This window comes from Phocoena phocoena, chromosome 18 (assembly GCF_963924675.1).
Source record: "Phocoena phocoena chromosome 18, mPhoPho1.1, whole genome shotgun sequence".
Lineage (NCBI taxonomy): Eukaryota > Metazoa > Chordata > Mammalia > Artiodactyla > Phocoenidae > Phocoena > Phocoena phocoena.
This window is the reverse complement of record NC_089236.1, coordinates 48,471,800-48,480,292: the sequence shown is the minus strand read 5'-3', so window position 1 is coordinate 48,480,292 and position 8,493 is coordinate 48,471,800.

Below are 8,493 nucleotides of genomic sequence, written 5' to 3'. Positions count from 1 at the left end.
CACTCACCTATGGTCAACTAATCTATGACAAAGGAGGCAAGGATATACAATGCAGAAAAGATAGTGTCTTCAATAATTGGTGCTGGGAAAACTGGACAGCTACATGTAAAAGAATGAACAGTCCCTAACACCATACACAAAAATAAACTCAAAATGGATTAGAGACCTAAATGTAAGACCGTACACTATAAAACTCTTAGAGGAAACCATAGGAAGAACACTCTTTGACATAAATCACAGCAAGATCTTTTTTGATCCACCTCCTAGAGTAATGGAAATAAAAATAAACAAATGTGAACTAATGAAACTTCAAAGTTTTTGCACAGCAAAGGAAACCATAAACAAGACGAAAAGGCAACCCTCAGAATGGGAGAAAATATTTGCAAGTGAATAACGGACAAAGGATTAATCTGCAAAATATATAAACAGCTCATGCAGCTCAATATTAAAGAAACAAACAACCGAATCCAAAAATGGGCAGAAGACCTAAATAGACATTTCTCCAAAAAAGACATACAGATGGCCAAGAAGCACCTGAAAAGCTGCTCAACATCACTAATTATTAGAGAAATGTAAATCAAAACTACAATGAGGTATCACTTCACACCTGTTAGAATGGGCATCATCAGAAAATCTACAAACAACAAATGCTGGAGACAGTGTGGAGAAAAGGGGGACCCTCTTGCACTGTTGATGGGAATGTAGATTGTTATAGCCAATATGGAGGACAGTTAAGGAACCTTAACTGTTAAGGAACCTTAACTTGAGGAACCTATAACAGGTTCCTTAAGAAACTATAAATAGAATTACCATATGATCCAGCAATCCTACTACTGGGCATATACCCAGAGAAAACCATAATTCAAAAAGACACATGCACCCCAATGTTCATTGCAGCACTATTTACAATAGCCAGGTCATGGAAGCAACCTAAATGCCCATCAACAGACGAATTGATAAAGAAGTTGTGGTACATATGTATATTTTATATCCATATATTGTATATCCATATTGTATAATGGCATATTACTCAGCCATAAAAAGGAATGAAACTGGGTCATTTGTTGAGATGTGGTTGGATCTAGAGACTGTCATACAGAGTGAAGTAAGTCAGAAAGAGAAAAACAAATATCTTATATTAACGCATATATGTGGTACCTAGAAAAATGGTACAGATGAACCAGTTTGCAGGGCAGAAAATGAGACACAGATGTAGAGAACAAACGTATGGACACCAAGGGGGGAAAGCAGCAGTGTGGGGTGGTGCTGTGATGAATTGGGAGATTGGGATTGACACATACACACTGATGTGTATAAAATTGAAGACCGGGCTTCCCTGGTGGCGCAGTTGTTGAGAGTCCGCCTGCCGATGCAGGGGACATGGGTTCGTGCCCCAGTCCGGGAAGATCCCACGTGCCGCGGAGCAGCTGGGCCCGTGAGCCATGGCCGCTGAGCCTGCGCGTCCGGAACCTGTGCTCTGCAACGGGAGAGGCCACAGCAGTGAGAGGTCCGCATACTGCAAAAAATTGATGACTAATAAGAAACTGCTGTATAAAAAAATAAAATAAAATACAATTCAAAAAAAATGATATAGAGACATTCTCCTACTTCTTAGGGAAATCTAAAACTTGTGCATGTCTTTTGTTTTACCTTTTTAGAGGGCTAAGATTTGTGGAGAATAGAGGGTGGGGAGATTTAATATTTAAGGACAGAATGAGAGGAATAACTAATGCCATTTGGTAGCAAAATGTGAATCAGGAATGACATTAACAAGTCATAAATTCCTGAGTGATCAAACAGCCTTTCTATAGTGTGAGGCTTTAAAAGCTAACCCCATAGGTGGAAAAAGACATGCGCCTAACTTTCTTTTTAGTTTCTCACTTGTCAAGGTGTGAATGAGAAAACCCACAGCACACTGAGTGACTGACTGATGTAGAAGATTCTTTCTTCAATGGTGCATGGATTTTGGAATAGATTGCATTCTGTCTATGCTAAGTCACTCCGTGTGAAGTGACCTAGAACAGTATTACAAGGAATGAGGTCATTTCTACACAGCATGTGTAATGTAGGAAAATTCTGAGATTTGCTTCACACAATGTCAGAAGTTACCAAATAAATGGAAACTCAGTATTACTCTGGTGATGGACTGGATCTCTCACCTTTTACTTTAGGGTCGTGACATGCGATGTGGACCAACGAAGCTGCACTGACCACCCTTCTCCTTGTTCTCCCACTGCCCCTTCCTCAGTGGGGTGATGCCTGTCCAGCTCCTCCCTTTCCAACCCTTCTCCTCTTCCTCCCTCCTGAGCTCTGAAGTGGAGAATTTAAATGTTCACTGAACTGCAGACCAGCTTTATTTGGCAGATACTAATCTAGATGTAGCCGATAGAAGACCAACAGGTGTTCATATATTGGACTAAAGTAAAAATAACACACACACACACACACACACACACACAAACTCACAGTGTTTAGAAGCATTCTTTGTTTCAAATCTTCCTGCACATAATTGAGAAAATATGAGGAAGAACACTGAAAAAACTCTAGGCTATAAGGTCAAAATTTAAAGGGAGTTATATTTGTTCTCAGAGAATAAATACAAGATGCTAGAGATATGTCTCTATATCTCATTGCTCCGTATTCAGAAGCTCTTATTTTGCTACCTTTGGAAATGTTTTCTTGTGCCGTTGTGCCTTCCCTTCAGTTATTTTTCTGCCAGAACTTTTTCACCACCAAACCCTTCCAAGGTGTTTATAAAATGTCCTTTTGAATGGAAAGACAATGGAGACGTTTTTTTTAACAGGAGACTATTTTGGTGTTTTAGAGGTAATGTTTTAGAAAGGTAAACTGTGGAGAGGGTGTGTTGGAAAGGAGAAATGTCAAGGGAAGGAACTTGAAGATGATTCCAGTGTTTCTAGCTTCAGAAACCTGGTCCATGCATGGTATTGCCATTAGCTGAGACAGAGAACACAGAGGGAAGGAAATTAGTGCTAAAGGTAGAAAACAGTATGTTATACTTTGGGACATGTTGAGTTCGAGACACCTGAAAGATATTCTTGCAGACAGTTCCAAGAGGCTGATGAAAATTTGGGTCTGAAGTTCACGATAAATCTGGACATACAGACTTTGGAGCCACCCAAATATAGGTTAAGTATGAACTTAACCTCTGGCAAAAGTTGACTAAGCAAGAAGGTGGCCAAAGACAGCCCTTTGGAAAACAGTGAAGAGCTCAGGCAGGATACTAAGAATAGCCAGAGAAGGAAGAAGAGAAAAAATCTTGCCACAGAATCCAAGTTCAGAGGCTGTTTCAAGAAGAGATTGAACACCACAGAATGCTGCAGACACCAGGTAGAAGGAGTGCTCACTCGAAGGCTTTGGCAGTTAACAGCTCACTGTTGACCACTGAAAAAGCAACTTCAGTAGATGATAAAGTAGCTTCAGTAGATGGTATAATAAAGCCAGATTATACTGCAGTGAGAGGTAAACTGGAGGAAAGAAAGTAAAAGTAATTCAGTAGTCACATCTAAACCCTGTCTCAGCTGGGTTTTTTTTTTTTTTTCTATGAGATTTAAGTCAGAAAATTTGCCTTACTCTATAGGAACAGTCATTACAGGCTTATATTTAAAATATATTTATCTGGGGAATTCCTTGGCCATCCAGTGGCTAGGACTAGGCTCTTTCACTGCCAGGGCTCGGGTTCAATCCCTGGTCGGGGAACTAAGATCCCACAAGCCGCACAGTGCAGTCAAAAAAAAGTTTAAAAAAATAAACAAAATAAAATTTATTTATCTAGCTAGTGGGTTAACTAAAAATATGGCAGGTACAAAAAATCAATATGATGGAAAAGGTGAGACTGAGGGTAGGAACCTTAGGAAAAATGGAATAATATTAACATAGGCACATAAAATAAGAAAGGGGCTGTTTAAAAAAAAGTTTCATTTTAACCTCATTACCATTTATCATGTGTTTACACTCACTATATGATTTAGAACCACATTATATTAAGGCCTGTTGAGAAAATAAACGATTCTGACCTTCAGTCTTATTCACAGATTAGAGATATCATGGAAGACCATGTCATTCAGATGCTGTCTTGATAGGTACCTAATAAAATACAAGCAAATCTACACATGAACATTTTTATGTGAATCTTTTGACAAATCCCTGAGCACAGAAACCTAACTCTAAAAAAAAAGGAGAAGGACGGTATAAGAAACCTCTGGTGCATCCAGACAATGGAATATGATTCAGCAATGAAAAGATATGAGCTATCAAGCCATGGGAAGATGTGAAGGAACCTTAAATGGACATTACTACGTCGAAGAAGCAATCTGAAAAGGCTACGTACTGCATGACTCCAATCGTACGACACGCTGGAAAAGGCTATGGAGAAAATTCAAAGATCAGTGGTCACTAGGAGTTAGTGGAGGCAGGGATGAATAGACAGAGCACAGAGTTTTTTAGGGCAGTGAAAATACATCGCATGATACTATGATGGTGGATACATGTTGTTTTACATTTGTCCAAACCCATAGACCATACAACACTAAGAGTGAACCCTAATGTAAACTAGGGACTCTGGGTGATGATGATGTGTCAGTACGGGTCCATCAGTGGTAACAAATGTTCCACTCTGGTGAGCGATGTCGATAATGCAGGAGGCTGTGCTGTATGAGGGCAGGAGGTTTATGGAAAATCTCTGTCCTTTCCTCTCAATGTACTGTGAACCTAAAACTGCTCCCCAAAAAAGTCTTAAAAAATAATAAAAGAGGGGCTTCCCTGGTGGCGCAGTGGTTGAGAGTCCGCCTGCCGCTGCAGGGGACACGGGTTCGTGACCCGGTCCGGGAAGATCCCACATGCCGCAGAGCGGCTGGGCCCGTGAGCCGTGGCCGCTGGGCCTGCGCGTCCGGAGCCTGTGCTCCACAACGGGAGAGGCCACAACAGTGAGAGGCCCGCGTACCGCAAAAAAAAGAAATTAATAATAATAAATAATAATAATAAAAGGAAGAACGGTAGCACTTAGCAGTAAAAACCTAGAAAGATGGTTGAACTATCATATCAAAATATCCATTCATTCAATTGATTTATTTATTTTTTCACCCCCCTACTCTGTTCCATCAACTGAGCTAATCACAACGGGGGCAGGAGGCAGTTCAAAACATAATACAGTCTTTAAGCTCAATGTGCCAGGCTCTTTTCTAAGTTCCATACATGCATTTTCTTGTTGTTGGTTTGTTTTTTTAATTTTGGAGTTTTTTGTTTTGTTTTGTTTGGCCGTGCTGTGTGGCTTGTGGGATCTTATTTCCCTGACCAGGGATTGAACCCAGGCCTTCGACAGCGAAAGCACAGAGTCCTAACCACTGGGCTGCCAGGGAATTCCCTCTGTATTATCTTTTTAATTCTCATAATAACACTATGAAGTTGGTCAGGAGCAGGCCAGGTTTTATGGACCCTGAAGCTTATACAATTTGAAGAACACACTTTAAGGAAAAGAATACTATTAACCACTGCTATTAGTGTGCTCTATGGATCATTTTCCCCAAAAGAGTTCACAGTCTGTTATTGGAAGAAGATGAAAACACTAATTCAGAAAGATAAATGCATCCCAATGTTCATACCAACATTATTTACAAGAGTCAAGATCTGGGAGCAACCTAATTGTCCATCAACAGATGAATGGATAAAAAAGATATGGTAAGTATACACACACACACACACACACACACAATGGAATATTACTCAGCCATATAAAAGAATGAAATGTTGCCATTTGCAACAACATGGATAGACTTGGAGGGTATTATGCTTAGGGTATAAGTCAGACAACAGAGAAAGACAAATACTGTATGATATCACTTATATGTGGAATCTAAATAAAACAAACTAGTGAATATAACAAAAAAGAAGCAGATTCACAGATATAGAGAACAAATTGTGGTGACCACTGGGCAGAGGGGAGGGTGGAGAGACAGGGTAGGAGGAAGGGATTAAGAGGTACAAACTAGTATGTATAAAATAAATAAGCTACAAAGACATATTGTACAGCACAGAGAATATAGCCAATGTTTTATAATAACTATAAATGGAGTATAACCTTTAAAAATTGTGAATCACTATGTTGTACACCTGAAACATATAATATTGTAAATCAACTATACCTCAATTAAAAAATAATAATAATAAAATAAAATACAAAAAAAAAAGTCCATAGTCTGGGCAGTGAAACAGCTAATATATGCTGAAAGAGTCAGGGTAAGTCTCATTGCAAGGTGCTATTTATGCAAAGATTTGAAGGTGCCAAATGTAGCCATGTTGATATCTGGGAGGAGAGGGTTCCAGGCTGAAGGAACACTTAGGGCATGTCTTCTATGCTTAAGAAATCAAGTGGAAGGAGAGCTAGTGAGTGAGTGAGCAGAGGGTAGCAGGAGATGAGTTGTGAAGGAAGAAGTGTTAGGAGGGAATTGCAGAACCGCATAAAGAATTTGGTTTTTACTCTGAGATAGGGAGACATCGAAAGGTTTTGAGCAAAGACGTGACAAGATCTAACGTCTAATTTTTTTTAATTTTTTATTGTAAAGCAACTATACTCCAAAAAAAATTAATTTTAAAAAATTACAATTTTAAAATGTCATCCTGGCCACTATCTTGAGTTTTTGGTAGCTCAGACCATAACGGCAGCAATGCAGGTGGTGAGAAATGTGCAGATCTTAGATATACTTTGAAAGTAAAGCCAACAAGATTTGTTGGTGTGTAATGACGGTGTGAGACACAGTGGGGAGTGGAGGCTGACTCCAAGGGTTTTGACCTAAGCTGCTGGAAAGATGGAATTGCCTTTGAATGAGATGGGTAAGGATGCAGGAGCAGGTTGGGAGGGGAGACGGGAAATCATTCATTTTGAGACATGTAATGTTGGAGATGTCTGCAAGCTAGCCAAGTGGAGATAGCAACTAGACACTCAAGTCCATGAATCTGGAATTCAAAAGATGCCCCTAGTGATGCAGTATCCAGGAACAGATAGAAAGCTGCCTGCATTAGAGGACGCTTTATCTGAAATTTTCACAGAAAGATCTTCCAAATAGAGGCCAGCCAATCTGAACTTCCAAACAGAAGTTCCCTCGAATCCTAATCCTGGAATTGTTGAGATTAGTAACGGGGGAATATGTCAAACACAAAATAACGTGTTACTCATAAATGAAAGATGTGAGTGAAGCAGGGCCAAGAAGAGTCCTGAGAGGAGGAAAAGTGAGCTGCCTGTTTTCCTCCTTTACTTTGTCACCACTTGGTCAGAAGGAGGATGGACACACACATCTTTGCCACATGGAACTCATCTCCCATCCCTGGACTCTCACCACATCTCCCTTCACTCCCCACTAGCCAAGTCTTTCACTGAAGAAGCTGAGGTTCCACAACTTAGGACTCAAGACACCCCATCCTGCTCCCTTGGGAGGAAGATACATAAATCCTTAGTTAAGACAAGATGCAAAGTTCGAATGCAAGAGATATCAAACTAATAACTTGCTACAGTGAGAACTGTAAATAATCTTTCAATATAAGGGAAGCTCTCGCCCTGCTTCTTCTACATAGTCTCTCTCCAAACCCTACACTTTCTGGCCACAGACCTGATAATCCAGCCTTGTGATGTTTGTCACTCTATTCATTTTCCCATATATTTGCTGCCCATGATCATACTGGTAACCTTGGTCACTTCTGCAATATTCAAGAGACCCTCAAATAGAACACAACAAGGCAAAAAATGGATATAGTTTCAAGTAAACATCTGTTTGTCCCTATGATTCCTTCACTGAGATTCTAAGTAAACATCCCATTTATTCAACATTTATTGACCATTTTCTAGGTTGCGGGAACTGTGCTAGGCTCTAGGAAGAGCATTCAAAGATGAACAGAACATATTCTTGACCCTGAGGTCCTTTCAGGGCAGAGACACTGACTACTCTTTCTAAAGCTCCACACCTGCTGTGGTTGCCTTTTTTCAGGTCATAAATCTTCACCCCGGCTCAGCAAGTTTGCAGGCATAAAGAAACCATTCCTGTTACTAGGTCATTCTATCTACCATAAAGCATAAGTCTCCACTGGAGATGATTTTGCCCCCCAAAGTATATTTGGCAATGTCGGAGGAAATTTTTGGTTTTCCCACCTGGGGCAGTGGGTCAGGGGTGCTATTGGCATCTAGTGGGTAGCATCAGGGATGCTGCCAGACATTCATTTTATGTTGCGTAGCACAGGGCCCATTTCCCAAAACAAAAATAATTATTCAGTTCAAAATGTCAATAGTGCTGAGATTGAGAAACCTACCACAGACGGTCTTCAGTTCGGCCATTTTGGTCTTATATCTTCCTTTATTTATCCATTTATTGGCTTAGCAACAACAGCACTAAAAAGGTTTGTGCCTGTCATTAAGATGTGGAAAGTAGGACAAAAGAATGGATATATTTTTCTCCCATATCTTGCTTTAGCCAGCTGGAGGTCTTGCCA